Source organism: Arvicola amphibius, chromosome 12, assembly GCF_903992535.2.
Source record: "Arvicola amphibius chromosome 12, mArvAmp1.2, whole genome shotgun sequence".
Classification (NCBI taxonomy): Eukaryota; Metazoa; Chordata; class Mammalia; order Rodentia; family Cricetidae; genus Arvicola; species Arvicola amphibius.
This window is the reverse complement of record NC_052058.2, coordinates 95,028,936-95,047,147: the sequence shown is the minus strand read 5'-3', so window position 1 is coordinate 95,047,147 and position 18,212 is coordinate 95,028,936.

The window sequence follows — 18,212 nt, the reverse complement described above, 5'->3', positions numbered from 1 at the left end:
CCATAACTGTGTCACATAAACAATGTGTACATGGCAACATGACTCAAGGTGCCAAAAGCTCACACTTGCAAGTTATGTGATTTTAGTGTAGATGGTAAGACTTATTAAATTTTACTATCCCCCAATATTTGCTTCAGAGAATTTCATTTGATCTGCCTGTTTACCATATAACAGAGACTACTATAAAAGCATGCCTAAATGTGCTTGATTGAGTAAATCATAGCATTTTCAGTAAATCTAGACTAAGGCCCATTTATGAAGCATTAATCTAATTAATCTTATCAATACAAACCAGGAGTCAGATATCAGAGAAACAGAGGAGCAACCACCAGTAACCTCTTAACTCTCTGGATCCTCTGACCATAATGGGGCAAGATCCCGTCTCTACCCCACCTTATTACTACCTGTCTCTACCTTCTGAGTGCTGAGATTAAAGGTGTGAGCCACCACCCAGCTTCTATGGCTAACAAGTGTCTAGCTCTGCCCTATGATCACAAGGAAAGCTTTATTTGTCAGAACACAAATAAAATTGTACACATGTACCCTTTTTGTTTAAATAAAAAGTGAAGATTGTAATTAACATAGAAAAACTGTATACAGTAAGTACAGTAACTGTATACAATTACCTGAGGCATTAATTACATTCACAATGTCTAGTTCATATGCATTTGACAAATTCAGAGAAAATACTCCATTATCTGTCCTATTTTGGTTAGTCCAAAGTGTTGTACTAATTCGCTTTCTATCCTAACTTGTATTACCAACCAAAAACTATCTTTTTATGTCTCTCAACTTTATATACTTTACACCACTTTTGTGAGTTTCTTTTATGAATTTGTTGACAAGGAAAACTTCTATAATTATCTAGACTTCAACTCCATCAGAGACCTGAGAAGAAAATAATATTACCTGAGTAAACAGAAAGTGTAAAGCAAATAAGTTCTAAAATTAGGAAATGACAGAGACATTAGGAAATGACAGAGACATCTGGCTATCTGGACAGTCTCTAAAGATTCCTCTGTGATGTTGAGACATCCATATTTGGCCTATTGTCCTAGAATATCAGACAATATAATATCTGTAAAGCAGGATTTTTGAAAGACTGTCCCACCTCGTCTTAGCAAAGTTTGGTGGTTACTTTCTTTTATGTCCGGCTTGTCCACTTTGGACAGCATACTGTCAGTAGTCAAGGCAAGGGCAATTTCTTGCCCAGTAGCTAACTTTTACCACAAATAAAATAAACTCCACATGGGGTTTCTTCAATGTGCATCATCTTCTCTGAAGTAGATTGGTGCTGTCAGGAGCAGAGATGTCTCAATGTCATAAAAAGGAGACTATTGCTATCAAAACATCTTAGATCAAATATTCTGTAGATGTCTGAAGTATCTGAAGACTACCTTTCTATGTAAAACATATCACTGTTTGGCCTTGAAAACATACCTAACATAACTACAAGTTGGACCATAATAGAGACTAACTACAAACCTGCATTTCTTTATTATTCTAAATAGTTTGCAATAATAACTTTCAAGGACTAGAAATTTGTATTATATTGTTAAATGAGCTGTAGAGGCACAATACATTAGACAAGTGTAGAAAAGTATGTACAGTATGCTCTAACAAAAATAACTTAAAATTTTAGCAATATACAAAAAAGTATTAAAAAAGAGTAGAAACATTCAGTGTTACAAAAATAACCTCAATTTTTTATAAATATACAAAAATCTATACCTTAAATTACTTAAGGCTAGTAGTTGTTTCTTTTTGTTTAAAAGTAGATACACTAATCCCCACTTTTATCCTATCATATCTATATCCCCCTTCTATCTTTTCAGAATAAGAACCCTGCATCTAATATCCTTTGTTGAGTTTTTTTTCTTGGCCATTACCAATACCAACTTGTAACCAACCACTGTAATCATGACAAATACCCATAACCCACTGAATGACCAAAAACTGCCCACCCTACCTCTTGGGATTGTAATCATTGTGTTCTTAAAATTACTTCCTGCTGTCTGGAGGTAATGGCATCTTTAGGGGACCCTGAAAAAAATGAGATAATTATCAAGTCCTGGTAGAGCTAGCAGTATCATTTGTTGTTCAATCTCTGAGTAATTGGAAAATGAAAGGATTATCTTAAGTTCTGGCTAGACTAGTCTGTGAGGCTGGACCATGTCAGCTATCCACCTTGAAATTGCCCTGAGGAGTTTGTAGTCCAAAGCTGATTTTTGGGTAGTATTTGTCAGCTTAGTGGCTTAGCCATAGTCCTAGTAGAATCATAGTTGTGGGACCCCATCCTCCTTTTGGAGACTTCAAAGATCACTGTTAGGCATGGTCATGGTTCACTAAAGAAAAATTAAGCATTTTAAATGTTATATGCAGCAGATATCAAAGAGGTTAAAGGACTATAATTTGTTGTATAAATCCAGAGTACAAAAACTTAATTCCTAGTTACCTAATAGAGACTCAAACTCAAAATCATGTACAGGAAGATAGATGAAGCCTATTTCTAGAATTAGTACTCTACATGACTATTAATGTTATTACAAATGTTTAATATATGTATACAAATATATCAAAATTTATAAGATTAATATACTAATATATTAATCTTATAAATTTTGAGATACTTATACCTTAAGAAAAGTTTTTGAAGAGTCAAAATAAAACAAAGGAATTATGAGATTAGTGTCAGTAGAATAAAATAATCCCTTAATTTTGATTTTTCTTCTATCATATATCAGGTGACTCTTCTGACATGAGACAGAAATTTTGGCTCACTCCTCTAAACACAAGCATGCTTTTTAAAGTAAAATCCAAAATCTTCCTTTTTTGTTACAATAAAAAGAACATTGTTTCTATGAACTGTCTAAAATCCCTTTTTACATGACCTGTTTGCTGCAATAAAAACACCTGACATTTTGATTTTTCTTCAAGCCTCTCAAAATTACCTGTCCTATACAATTATCAGCATGGTTAATACATTCAATATCGACTATATCTGAGAGCCACCACTCTATGGGTATTGATCTTGCCTTTAAAGGCCTAATTATCCTTTTGCATTGTAAATTAGCATTTTCAAAAGCCAAAGATTCAATTATTATTTGTCTAGTTTCTGAATTTGGTATCATTCTATTTACAGCTGAAGTCAATCTTTAAAAAACGATCTAACGGGAGACCACCAAGTCCAGTTGGAATGGGACTGATGGAACAGGGGACCAAACCGGACTCTCTGAATGTGGCTGACGGTGGAGGAGGACTGAGAAACCAAGGACAACGGCAATGAACATGAACTCTACAGCATGGATGGGCTCACTGTGAGCCTTGTCAGTTTGGTTGCTCACCTTCCTGGACTTAGGGGGAGCTGGGAGGACCTTGGACTTAACATAGTGAAGGGAACCCTGATGGCTCTTTGTCTTGGAGAGGGGTGGAGAGAGGGTATGGGTGGAAGGGAGGGGAGGGAAGGGGGAGGAGGAGGGAAGGAGATGGAAATCTTTAATAAAAAAATGAGGAAAAAAATAATAAAAAGAGCAACAAAAAAAAAACATCACCAGTTTCTTTTGAGCCCTTTATAACTTTAGTAAATTACTCTGTTCTCTTTCTGATTTCTTCAATTCTGTCCTAAGCATTCAAAGCTGTTACACGGCACAGAGTGAAGGTATGGTCATCATATAGAGATTGTCTTTGTACATCAGCATAATTTCCCTCTTTAACAAAATAATTTGGGGAAATTTCAATACCTTGAATCATGCTGAAGCATTGTTCAATGGTCCTAGCCTCATCTTTCCAAGTGATATGAGATTCCCCTCTGTATGCTATGAAAACCATTGGTTAATAAAGAAACTGTTTTGGGCCTACACAGGGAATAGAGATAGGCAGGAAAAACTAAGCTGAATGCTGGGAAAAAAAGAGGTGAGTAAGGAGAATCCATGTAGCCCCACCAAACACAGATGCCTGAACTTTACCCATAAGCCACAGCCACGTGGTGTTACACAAATTAATGGAGATAGGTTAAATTAATATGTAAGAGCTAGCTAATAAAAGGCTAGAACTAGTAGGCAAAGTAGTGATTTAATTAATACAGTTTCTGTGTGGTTATTTTGGGTCTGAACTGCCCAGCAGCCAGAACTACCAAGTGACCTTCTTTGCAGCAACCAAGTCCCCCACTGTAATTGAGGACCAGGCTCCAACACTGCTGTAACCAAGTCTCTCCAGTCTTAAATGATTGCTCTATTACAAGTTGATCACCAGTTTAACATCTGCTCCATAAAAGGTGAATGTATGCCATATGAGACTATTGCTTCCTTGAATCTCCTTAAATCTAACATGTCCACAGGAATCCAATCAGCTCTTACACCACCTTGGAAATATCTATCATTGTGAATTCCTGTAAGGTTACTAGAAAAATTGAAGTTGGTTGTTTTAAAACCTTGGGCCGTTCCTCTATAATTTTGTAATGTAATGATGAGGTTGATTCCTCTTTAATTTTTTCCTTTGTCTAAATATCCCTTAAGGCTTGTAACTTATCAGCCAAAATGGCATTATTTTCTCTAGTAACTTCTTCTAAGGCCCGAATCTTGGCAGTCATCTCAATCAACTTTGTAAAGGATAAAACAAGAGTTATCAAACCCATAATGATTATAACTGACATTATGTAAATCCCATCAAAGTTAATTATCCCCTCATTTAATTGTTCCTTTTTAAACCACACATTGTGTAATCATACAGACACCTAACTCCCTCCATCATAATGTAGTTTCCCATTTTTTTAACATGGGAAACATTATTTTTTAACTAATTCCCCCCTTTAAGAATTCCCAGTCTCACTAAATCTGCTGACTATGATAGTGGAGTGTGAGACTGCCTCTGCATAGCACGACTGAGCAGAGAACACAGGGCAGTGCATAGTCTGCCTGAGGACAGCGTTAGCTGCTAGTAGGTAACTGTAAGCTGAGAGTGTGTGGCAGTCACAACAATAGTAGAAGGTATCAAGAGAAACAGAGGAGCAGCCTCCAGTCACCTCTTACATCTCTGGATCCTACAACCAAAAGGGAATAAGATTGTGTCTCTACCACACCATATTCTTCCTGTCTCCACCTCCTGAGTGCTGGGAATAAAGGCATGAGCCACCACCATGCAGTTTCTATGATTAACTAGTGGCTAGCTCTGCGCTATGATCACCAGGCAAACTTTATTTGTCAGAACACAAAATATCACACAGCACATTTTATATCTATTTTTGATAAGATATGGTGCATATGTCTCTTTGTTATTTGTTGGGACTGTACATGTTTGTGTGTGCATGAATATTTAGGGGTGCACATGAAAGCCAGAGATATCTATCCAGAGTCTTCCTATATTGCTCTGCATTTTAGTTTTAGAGACAGAGTCTTTCCCTTAATCTTGATCTCAGCAGTTAAGTGAGACTAGCTGGTGAAGAAATTCCAGGGATCCTCCTGTCTCTATATTCCTTGCACTGGGTCTACAAATGCATACTGTGCCCTTCTTTTTACACAAGAGATAGGGATTTGAGCTCGTGTCCTGATGCTTATGCTGGAAGTACTTTATAAGCCATCTCCCCAAACCCTATATGTTTACTTTCAGTAGCTGAAGTTTGGCTATCTAATCCAGACTAGGCTAGTAGTGATTTGGGAATATTCTACTTGATGAGATCATTAGATGAGTATTAGGTCTCCAGGTGGATTACATTTTGGCCTTGGCTTATTCCTATGCCCCTCTGAGAGGTAAGCAATCCCTGATATAGAGCCCTAATAACATATATACTGTCGATCAATATAAAGGGTAAAGTATCCATGAAATTTAGTGGAAGATTCTTGGACCATGGTTTCCAACGGCCAAGAAAGCGGATTCTTTAGACTGATGGGGAAGAAAATACATATTTAAAGTACTACCCTTGCAGCTGAAAGTGTAGCTCAATTGGTGGAGTGCCTTCCCAGTATGCACAAGGCCTTGGTGCCATTTCCCAGCACCATACAAACTGGAAGTGATGGAGTACACCTGCAATCCACTTGGAGGTGGACACAGAAGGACCATAAGACCTGGTTCCAAAGGAATAGGAGAAAATAAAATTTAAAAAGAAAAACTTAGGGGCCACAGAGCTGGGCAAGTGGTGAAGCACTTGCTGTGTGAGGTGAAGACCTGAGTTCAGATCCCCAGCACTCATGTGAAAAATCCCATGTTCCAGTGCACACTGGTAACTCCAGCACTGGTGAGGTAGGGAACGGAGGATCTCTGAGGCTTGCTGGTCAGCCGGTCTAGCTGAGACAGTGAATTCTAGGTTGAGTGAGAGACCATTTCTCCAAAAAGGGTGGAAAAGGAATTTAGGAGGACCACTGCCATTGATCTCTGAAGTACACAGACATGTACACATTCCCACACCCATACACACAGTTGTGCACACACAGCCAGGTTTGGTGGTGTACAAATTTAATACCATCACTTGGGAGGCAAAAGCAGGCAGATTGGTAGGTTTCTGTGAATTTGAGGCCAACCTGGTCTCCATAGTGAGTTCCACAAGAGCAACATCTACATGGAGAGACCTTGTAAACAAGATGTGTGTGCTTGCACATACACACACTCCAGCAGAACAACCACCATTCTGACTTTGATAGTTCCTTGAAATATATTTGTCCTTTAAGAGCATTCATTTGCATATTGATAAATATTGCATGCACAACTCATTATTTAATCTATAAGATTACTGCATATATATATTTCTGACATTTGTGGCTAAATTTAGTGATTCTTTGCTCAATTGGAAACCCAAAGACTCAAATTGTATTCCAGCAATAATGCTTCTGTCTAAAAGCTAAGCTAAGAAATTTGACATCTCTGGACTAACTTTCCTTTCTTCACCTTATTTTACCTGTAAAATAGAGCATCTGAGGGATCTAGTTCCTCTGTAAGCTTGTCTTGCTTCACCCAAGGAGTTTATTGAAACATTAACTTATGTGCATCCATCCAAGGCTTAGAGTCCAAATTTCTGGGGGAAGAGAATCAGGATATTTTGCTTACATATTATTCATCCATGGATATTGAAATGTATTGAAGTTTGAGAGCCACCAGTACCAAGAAATATTACCTAAATTCAAGAACCAAACAGTCACTTCTATCCCTCTGACTTGACTATATGGTCAAGCTCATATTCAAGGAATTTGGCCCAAATGCATGCTTCATAAAAGGAAGTTGATTCAGAAAACTCTGAAGTAGTTCAGTGTGGGAGGAGAGCGTGTGTGTGTGTGTGTGTGTGTGTGTGTGTGTGTGTTTGAGTGTATGTATACATGTGTGTCTGTGGGTGTGGGTTCGTGTGGGGTGGTAGAGGAGTATGTGCAACTTTGTGCACATATGTGTGTACATGTATAAAGATAGAGAAAACCTCAGTTATTCCTCAGGGAGCATAAACCGTTTTGTTTGCCTGTAATTTTGCTAAGTAGACTAGACTACCCTACCAGAAAGCTCTACCTTCCATTTCACCATCATGTCTTGTTTTTTATGTATGTTCTGGGGATCAAACCCATGTCCTCACACTCACAATGTAAGAGCTCTGTCAACCGAACCATCACTCCAACCCTGATGCTCAGATCTGAGTCAAGATGGTTTGAGCTCAATTCTGCTTTGTTCAAGTTCTGATTCTCTTAGCTTCCATCACCCCAAGCACATGTTGGTAATGTTACAATATTCTATGAACTTGTAACATATGATCACAAAGATTTGTGGTAGGAAGTGCAGTGTTGTAAGATGGGGGTGACTCCTGACACTAACTTCACTACCAAGGTGGGTGTGTGGTATCATTGGTGTTTTAGTAACGGGAACACTCATCCAATGATAGCCTATGATGGAGAGGACTTTTTTAAAGTCTTTAAGTAGTTTTCCTCCCTTTATTTAGCGCTGGTCAGTTTAAAAAAAGATCAGGTGGCTCATTGGCCCACAGCGGTGGAAGCAAGTGCTGATCTTGCCTAGTGTCTGCCGGAAGGAGCAAAAGCCTACAAGCCCTTTGTTTTAAGCTGCCAGGCATTTGACTCCAGTCAGGAGGGTGAGGGAGAAGTAGACCATCATGGAATTTCCCTACCTTTACTGCCCAACCATGGCCCCTCTCTCTGTCTGCTCACCAGGAGGTCTGTCTAATTCTGAGTCTCTCAATTCCCTGTAGTTCCAATATAACATAATTTCATACTGAACTCTCATTGTGATGCAAACAGTCAAATTTTCCCCTCTAAATTATTCAGAGATCCTTTTTGTGAAATAGATATCACCAAAAATTCAATTTTTCCTTAATGAAAATTCCAAAGATGTCACCTGTTCGTGCTATGATCCATCTCTGAGTGGTGACTGGATAAGAGCAGGAACAGTGGCTGGGAGTTTTGATGAAAAATTCCTGGTAGAAAATCAGATGGGAGGAGGTTATGTCTTGTTCTGTTCCTATTATCAGCTGTCCTTTTGGAGCCGAGACTGTCCTCCTTGATTTTAGTGGTGACCAGAAAGGCTCCTAATCAGTTGTTAATGTGGCTCACAAACTCCACTGGGTGCTTAAACAGTCACAGAACCTCTGTGTTTGTTAATGGATGGCTCTGCATTTCCTTCCCTCACAGCCATCATACAAACGAGAACCAGTCATACAGGGCATAAAAATAATGAATGGTCTTCACCCTGCTGTTAATACTATGTTGCCAACCAGATGAGGTATCAATCTAAGTTAATTACCAATTTCACATTCCCATTTTATCCAACAGTTAAAAGGATGAATGGATCGTCTGTAATTCTCATTGTATTTCTTCCCACACATTTTTAAATCTCTTGGGAGAGCATGTCTCCACAGAATGGACATCCCATCCTGTTCACTTTGGGAAACTGGTCTAAGTAGAAGAATGCAAGGGCTAGGTTTCCTAGCAACAACTCCTCAGATGAAAAGGGGAAAAAATGCTGTCCAGCCCAGTGGCCTGAGCTCCATTCCTGGAAATCTACATGATGTAAAGAGAAAATCAACTCGTGCATGTTGTCCTTTGAATTTCACATGCACACCAACCACTTCACTGGAATCATATGCATACAATAATATTAAAATTATATAGAGACATATTAAGAAGGAAAAAACACAGCCGGGCGGTGGTGGCGCACGCCTTTAATCCCAGCACTCGGGAGGCAGAGGCAGGCGGATCTCTGTGAGTTCGAGGCCAGCCTGGTCTACAAGAGCTAGTTCCAGGACAGGCTCTAAAAAAGCTGCAGAGAAACCAAAAAAAGAAAAAAGAAAAAAAAACACTCAAGCATAAGAGTGGGACAGTAAGCTGAGGAAAGAGCCCCAAAGTGTGAGGCCAAGAGACTCATGATGGCACTATCCCGGCGGAAATGAAGATATTCTACAGAGACACTTTCTGTCTCTCCAGCTGACTTGATGATCAGACTGTTGAAACAATGGACCCCAAAGGAATGGTGAATTCCCCCAGGAATCTCAAGCTAGGAGAAGGAAAAGGTACCAGCCTAAGGGAAACGTGTCTCCAAATAGAGTTTTTATACGGTTCTAACAACTGCCAGGGTGCCTTCCAAAGGTAAGACTGAAGTCCAGACACTGATGGGTCAATGATTGGTGGGACTGAACCTCGACCAAGCCTTCCCTAGGCTTCTACTTAGTTTTATATCATTTCAGGACTTCACAGACAGGCTTAGAAGACTCACTTGAACCTGTCTCTCTTCTTAAGGTGACCACATTGAACAAATCTCCTTTTTCTGCTTTCCACTTTTATTTAGCTCTTTTTATTGGCTTATCAAATACAGGTAACCAAACCTGATTTGGGGCACAAGTTATGACCCCCAAATTTGAGAACATTCACCCTGGATAGGCCATCTTCACAGTACCAGTCTCTCCCATATTTGTATATCCTAAACTTTGTTTAGGAATACTCTGTTGTATATAGTGCAGGTGAACTATTATTTCCTGCCTTTTTCTGTCATCTGGCATTTTTTATATGTTAATCTTGACTTAGCTTTGTTCATTCATCTTCTCATGACATATGAACATAGACATGGCAGTGGGACTTGAGGGTCCAGAGCAGAGTAAGTGTTTTTGGAAAGCCTGAGGACAAATGCTACCCTGACTTCATATAATCATAGTATGCTGGGGGAATTTTATCAGATTGACGCAAGCTCAGTTCATTTGGAAAAGAGGAACCTCAGCTGAGACAATGCCTCCATCTAACTGATCTATAGTCAAGACTATGAGACATTTGATTGATTAATGATTGATATGAGAGGGCTCAACCCACTGTGTAGGTAGGTACTATCTTGGAGAGGTGTTGATGGGCTAGATATAAAAGCAAATTGAGCAAGCCATTGAGAGCAAGACAGCAAACAGCATTTCTCCATAGTCTCTGATTCAGTTTCCACCTCTAGGCTCTGACTTCAATATTATTATTATTATTATTATTATTATTATTATTATTATTATTTTTGTTGTTCAAAATCTCTCTGCATAGTCCTGATTGTCCTGGAGCTCACTATGTAGATCAGGCCAGCTTGACTTACGGAGATCCTCCTGCCTCTGCCTTTTGAGTGCCATGATTAAAGGTTTGTACTACCATATCCAGCTAGACTCTGTGGTTTAGAAGTGTCAATAATCCCTTTCCTCTACAAGTTGCCTTTGGTCATGTTGCCTTGTCATAGAATAGAAATGGAAGTAAGTCAAGTAGCATGGATTGAACAGTGGGAAGAGAAAATGGAACAGACTTTTAATCCCAGGCCACGATCAAGGCATCCAATGTAAGAAACTGGGAATGAACATAGCCCATTAGAAACCAAAGACAGCACTCTCCCTTAAACAGAAGCTTCTAGAAGAATGAGGAATAAAGAGTCTTGAATTTTAGAGTAATTAATTTTCAATTCTTTTACAGGTTGGGAGGAGAAGAGGCCCACGTGAAGCATCTGCACTAATAAGAATGGAAATAACTTTTAAAACATCATAAATCTCTCTTTTTATTTTTTAATTAGGTGTATATGTCTGTCTGTCGATGTGTATATATGAGCATATAAGTGTGGGGGCATTGGTTCTTCTGGAACAGGTTATAGGCAGCTATAAGCTGCCCAATGTGGGGGTGAGGAATTAAACTCAGGAAGAGTCGCGCATGTTCTCATTATGGAGCCATCTCTCCAGCCCCCAAAACTCCTTAGTCTAATTAAGTCACAAATAAAAAAAATTACACAGCTCTTTGAAGGAAGCTAGGTAAATACTTGTCCTCTTCCGAATTCTATCCATCTCAGTGAACTATTAAGACCGTCACTAAAAAACCATGAAGCTTCACTTAGAGTTCCACATTTCCAGTATCAAATATGTGTTGTAGGAGAGGCCGCTTGTTTGTTCCTGGCTGTCCAGAACCAACATAACCACACAGAAACTGTACTAATTAAATCACTGCTTGGCCTAGTAGCTCTAGCTTCTTATTGGCTGGCTCTTATATCCTAAACTAACCCATTTCCATTAATCTGTGTATTGTCACATGGCTCTGGCTTACCGGCAAAGTTCCATCTGTCTCTGATGGCAGCTACATGATATCTCTCCACTCCACCTTCTTTTTCCCAGCATTCAGTTTAGTTTTCTCTGCCTAGCTCTACTCTGCTCTATCACAGGCCAAGCCAGATTCCTTATTCATTAACCAATAAAAGTAACACATACACAGAAGGACTTCCCACACCAATTAAGCTTTGATTCCCTTAGCCGTCACAAAAGGGGGGCACTATGGAGCTGAAAGTAAGAGGACATTTAGCTTTATATTTTCTTTCACTACTCACCTGTCTTTTTCTCTGCCTTCTGTCCTTTCTCTAGTATTGCCCTCTCTTGATCTCCTTTCTAATTTTACACTGTGCCTATAGTTACATGTGATCATATCTTAAATGAGAAACTGGATATGAGATCAGTTAAAATGGTAATTCAAGAGAAATGACCCTTAGATGTATCATAGAGAAGACCAGAAATGCACAGCAGCTCAAGTATAAACAAGATTCCCATAACCAAGTCAAGGCCAAAAACTGGTCCTTCTCCTGAATTAGCTGCTGGGAAGAGCTAGCTCAGTGATTAAAGGGCTTGCTTTGCAAGAACAGGAATCTCAGCATCACCTCCAACATTCATGTAAAAAAACAGATATGGGTGTGCAATAGTAATCCCAGTACTTGAGAGGCAGAGATAAGAGGATCCCTGAACCTCACAGAATGGCCAGTCTCACCTAATTGGTAAGATACAAGTCAATGGGAGACTCTGCCTCTAAAGAGGTAGATAGCATTTCTAAGAATAACACCTGAGCTCAAACACAAGTATGCACACATGCACACACACACATACACACACACACACGCACGCACACACACGAATAAAAATAATGAACTATTTATCAATCCAATTTGAAACTGAGCCAGTTAGGTTAGTCTAAGTGTTTGTCTTTGCATTTCTTCTTTTTCCAATATATTCTCCATAATCAACTGAAGATGGCTTGGCCAGTCAGAATCAATGCTTAAAGCTTGAGGAAATATCTGTTGTGGAAGAAACTGGACTATTGCTCTGAAACTCACTTGGAAGTTAATAATGGGGAAACCATTAATTGATAGTAACTGTTACATTGCTGATAATGTCCCTGAAGCATTGTTAAATGTAACACTGGTGGCCACTTATCTGCTACTTGCCTCTGTAAAAGGTCATCTGCAAGCACAGGACTTAAAGAAGCTGTTACAGGACCTACATGAAAAATCACGCAGAGCCCTATATTATAGCATAAGGTCTGCTGCAAACCAGTCAACTTAGCCACTCCTGTTTGAGTTATAGCAACAGGGGCTGGGGTAACATGCTTACCATTCAAGTATGAGGATCCGAGTTCAATGCCCAGAACCCAGCTTATAAAATGAGAGTGGTAGTGCACACCTGTAATCCCAGAACTGGAGAGATGGAGTCTGGCAGCTCCCTGACATAATGGGAAAGTTCCAGATAAAAGTTGAGAATCACTGTCTCAAAGAACAAGGCAGAGGTCAAAGATCGTTCGTTGACTATGTTGTGAGGTATCCACCAGAGGAGACTTCTCAGACAAGGGTTCATGCCAAGAGGAAGTTTGAATTAGCCAGCTGGTGACTACACTGAGTGTTTGGAATCCCAGCATTGTCCCCAGTCTTTCTCATGGTGGGCATGTAAGCATACCTTGAGTTGACACCCTCAGTTGGCAAGAAGAGTTAGCCAGAGCAGAATTACAGAAGCCATAGAGCAAATTCAGTACATTTAGGAGCTTTTGCAAGATGATGAATTTTGATAAATTAGGTCTTCATTTTTCTTTTGGCAGGCCTTGCTGTCTGTGTGCTGGGTTTGACAGCATCAGACTCCTGTAGCCATACACAGCAGGTTAATTCCTGGAGTAGCAGTCAGATGACTTTGCAGGCCCCAGACACTCTCTGGCTTGCTTGCCCGAATGGCTTAATCAAGTGTGCATCTTCCAAATTGTTTACATTGGAGAAGAACCTATTCCTTTGCATCCTTGTGCACATTACAATAGAAGTGTCCATCTCTAACAGAGAAGAGGGCAGGGCCCACCTAAATCTAGATTCTGGGCTTTCCCGTGCACAGCAAGCAGTCCCATGCACAGCAAGCAGTCCCATTCTCACTCCCCTGTTGGTCGGGGCAGGCATTGTGGTCTCCACTGCAGCTGGAACTTCAGCCCTAGTTATCGGGAATAGACTAAAGAACTCAGTTGTCTGGAAGCCCAGTTAGATCCCTTAATTGAGGTTGTTCTTCAGAATTGAAGCGGGTTGATCTCCTCTTTATGGACAAGGAGATCTCTGTATGACACTGCAAGAAATGTATTATTCTTCTGCCAATCAGACAGGTGTAATTGGAAAGAATTTAGCCACAGTCAAAAATAACCTTCAGGAAAGAAAAGATGTCCAGAATCTAAGCACTGGTACAAATGTTTGTGTTCCTAATTCCCCTAGTTAACTACTCTAGTTATGGCCAACCTGGACCATTAATCCTTTCTCTCCTACCCTACTTGCTCAACTGCCTGCTTGGCTATGTATTCATGCTAAGGGAATGATATAACCCGATGGCCCCAGATGAATTCATTTACAGTTGTCAGATTTAGAAATAGAGCTTATTGTTTGACTAATTACAGTCCCAACATAAACATAGTATCGTATCGGTGCTTCAGGTCAGGCATAGTCAGCAGTGCTGACCTATGTCCAGTTGAGAATGGTTAAAGAACTGAGATACTCTTCCTAACATCCCATACACTGATGAGGTAGCTTCCACTGTCTCCTGGATCTTTATCTTTGAAGTTACCAAAGGAATTCCTGGGAAAACTGGAGTTTAGGGCCTTGTCATCTTAGGTTTTCATATTCCAGAGGTACTAAGATAGGTCAGTCTGGGCTGATGGACTAGAATACTCTAGTCTTAGGGGGATTTTGTATAGTAAGTTTGCTGCCTGGGTCTGGACCACTATACCTGACTTCCTGGTTTCTACTGCTTTTCTGAAATGATTTTCAGCTTCCTGCCAGGCCCTAACCCTTAAGGGGATGGGATTACATTGCCTATGACTACAGGTGGGTGATGATTGGCTCCTTTCTAGGACTATGAAGGGATCAATGTGCCTCCAGGAGGACTTGATTTCACAACCCTGCCAAACACAGTGGTTTCTGCCTGGCTTCTGGCAGCACAGAGGGCTGTCAGTCAAGCAGGCATAGTACTGTGTAGATCAGTGCCCCCTTTCTTCACTGGTAGACAGACAGCTCCAGGGGAATGTTCCTCCCCAGGAATGAGTGAACAATTCCCCAGGAGCTTTTGGATGCAGTAGTTTATAGAAATCTACCTGGAAGGTGGGTTGGATCTCAGTAGATCCATACCCAAAGGCCCTTGCTTATGGGGATTTGGGGCCTTTCCCATGAGAATACAAAAAAGACAAAACAGGAAAACCATAATTATAGAGCCCTATCAGTTTTATATTTATTGGGCCAGAGGCTGTGGCAACAACACATCTGTTGTTACATTGTGTAGTCTTCTTTAGCTGAATGCAATGGGTCCACATGGTGACACTAGTGATCTTCATTGTTGTAGGCATGGTGACCATATCCTATGATCTCATCCTGTGATCCTCATCATATCCTATGATCTCATCCTGTGATCCTCATCATATCCTATGATCTCATCCTGTGATCCTCATCATATCCTATGATCTCATCCTGTGATCCTCATCATATCCTATGATCTCATCCTATGATCCTCATCATATCCTATGATCTCATCCTATGATCCTCATCATATCCTATGATCTCATCCTATGATCCTCATCATATCCTATGATCTCATCCTATGATCCTCATCATATCCTATGATCTCATCCTATGATCCTCATCATATCCTATGATCTCATCCTATGATCCTCATCATATCCTATGATCTCATCCTATGATCCTCATCATATCCTATGATCTCATCCTGTGATCCTCATCATATCTATGGCTCCAGGCTCCTGGTAGAGATCCTTACTAACCATATAAGGTTGCCAGACTGGAAGTTGTAAGCAGGCTCAGACACAGGCAAGGATGCAGCTTCTTGAACCATGGGATGAATAGTCCAGGTCTGTTGCAGGGCCTGTAAAGATTTAGGAGGGAATGGTTACTGACCTCTGCCTTATGAATGTTTCAAAGTGGGTTGCATCTGGCTCTTAGGGAATAAATTGTATGAGGCTGGCCTAATTTCCATCAGTCTCAAGGACATATTTTAGTTTAAGTTTCTTTCCATTTACTTTTTTTTAACCTGTCCTGAGTTTTGTGGCTTATAGGCACAATATTGTTTTAATTAATGTTTTAGGACCTTCGCCAGATTTAGGGAAACTTTAGCTATGAAGGTTGCACGATTTTGGATCCCAGGGAGAGAGGTAACCCAAATCTAAGAATTATTTTTTAATCTGGAATATCTGGGTCTGAGTAACTCAGCAGTTATAGTTGCCACCCACAAGTGGGTGGCCTGGTAGAGTTTGGTGCCCATCTGTCTTCAGTAACAGCAATAAGAGCAGAAGCATCTCTTGTCTGGCAAGAACCATTTGGTTTCTTACTGTGTATAAGTTAGACACTGGAGCAATTCTGATTCAGGCAGAATGACCAGGACCTGGAGAGGTTCCAGAGCTGTTTCCTGGTGGCTAAGTCTGCTACTCAGTTCTACTGGGCCCCTGGGAATGTGTTTATGATCTTGTTTCTGGCTGAAGAGAGGAACCCCACTACTCTTGGGGGGATACTATGAACACGGGCCATGACCAATGCATATCGACTGTCCATATGCATAGTGATGGCCTTGCCCTTCCCCCAGTGAAGTGCCTGGGTTCACACCAGAAGCTCCTTGTGCTGAAGTCCCTTGCTGAGGAACCAGATCCTATACTGTTCTATCCAAGGTGGCAGTGGTGGGTCAGACATAGCTGCTTTCATCTTAAACAAATTGCACTGGTGTAATCCCTCATGCCCCTCCAGATCTGATGAATTGTACTGTGTTGGTCATTTTCAGAAAGTTCAGACTTTAGTGGCAATGGAGCTATGAGTGGAGGTAGGAAACCTGTGGGCCACCATCTCCAGAGTGGAGCAGAGCCAAGGATGCGACAGCCACAATAGCAGCCAGCATCTGCATGGGTCTTTCCCAGACTATGAACTCTGATAGATGAGGTCTTTGTTCTTGTTTTGGCAGGTATTGTTGCCTACATTCCGAGTTTAAAGATCTGAATGGTATTTCCATCATGGAGTCGGTGTGCCAAGGTCTGGGAGGCTTACTCAGATCTGTAGGGGCTTCATAATTAAGTGTGCATGCTGATCTTCCAGAGGAACAGAATTCAGTCTCCAATACCCACAATTACCTGGTTCTCCACTGCCAGGGAATCCAGTGGCCACTTCTGACCTCCTACATGCATGCACATACATACACACAGGAACACACACACACAAATAAGTATTTTTAAAACATAAGTTAGATCGATAGCAGCTTGAGGAAGCACACCTGAGGTTAACTTCTGCCCATACAGAGAAAGAGAGAGCGAGAGAGAGAGGAGAGCGTGGAGAGAGAGAGAGAGAGGGAGAAGAGAGAGAGGGGGAGGGAGTATGGGGAGGGAAAGGGAGAGAGAGAGAGAGAGAGAGAGAGAGAGAGAGAGAGAGAGAGAGAGAGAGAACAAGTTTATCTTTTTTAGGGCAACATTTTGGGAAGTAACCTGGACTTCTCCACCATTTTCTAACAGTTTGCTGAACAGTTAGGAGTCAGAGTGCCCAAGCCAACAGATGCTTCCCAGATGAGGCTTGCTTTGAGTGAGCTCAGTCACTGGTTTCCCAGAAATTCCTTTCACTAAAGGCTATCAAGAATATAATGCTGGGTGGTGGTGGCACATGCCTTTAATCCCAGAACTCAGGAGGCAGAGGCAGGTGGATCTCTGTGAGTTGAGGCCAGCCTGGTATACAGAGTGAGTTCCAGGATAGCCAAAACTGTTATATAGAGAAACCCTCTCTCAAATGTAAGTGTGTGTGTGTGTATATCATGAAGAAAGGAAACAGGATGTAGAGGAAGGTTCAGATTAGCATACAAAAACTATCAATACCCCCCCACAACATACACACTTGCTCATTTGTTATTGGCTATGTGTGTACCAAAACAGAGCATGCCCAGAAAAAGTGTGTATTATATACAGGACACACACAACAGGTCCTAAGTTTCCAGCATGGGACCACTGTACCTTGATATTTCTCTACTTCCAGTCTCTGAAGTACTTTTCTCACTTAATAAAACCTGTTTCTACCAGCATCCACTTATCCCTGGTACAATTCCTACCCCCAAGACACAAAAACCTGGAAATTCCTATAGGAGGTGGATGAATATGATCAAAATCCATTGCATGAAAATTACCAAAGAAGAAACAAAAGCATTTTTAAAAGCTAGATGGCACCTGAGGAATCTCAGCACTAAACGTCGCCCTTTGGCCTGCACACACTTTGCTCACATGCGTGCACAAATTCCATTGCTCTAATCCTCTACCTAGCTCCATTTCAGACTTTTCTTTCTTACCGGAAAAATGTGGAAATACAATTAAGCCTGCTGGAGACTCCACATGCAAATCTGTGAACCAACAGAAGGGAATGGAGTTCCCACCTACCTGTTCTGATTAAATCTCTCAATGATCCACACCTTAGTCAATACTCCATCAGTCAAA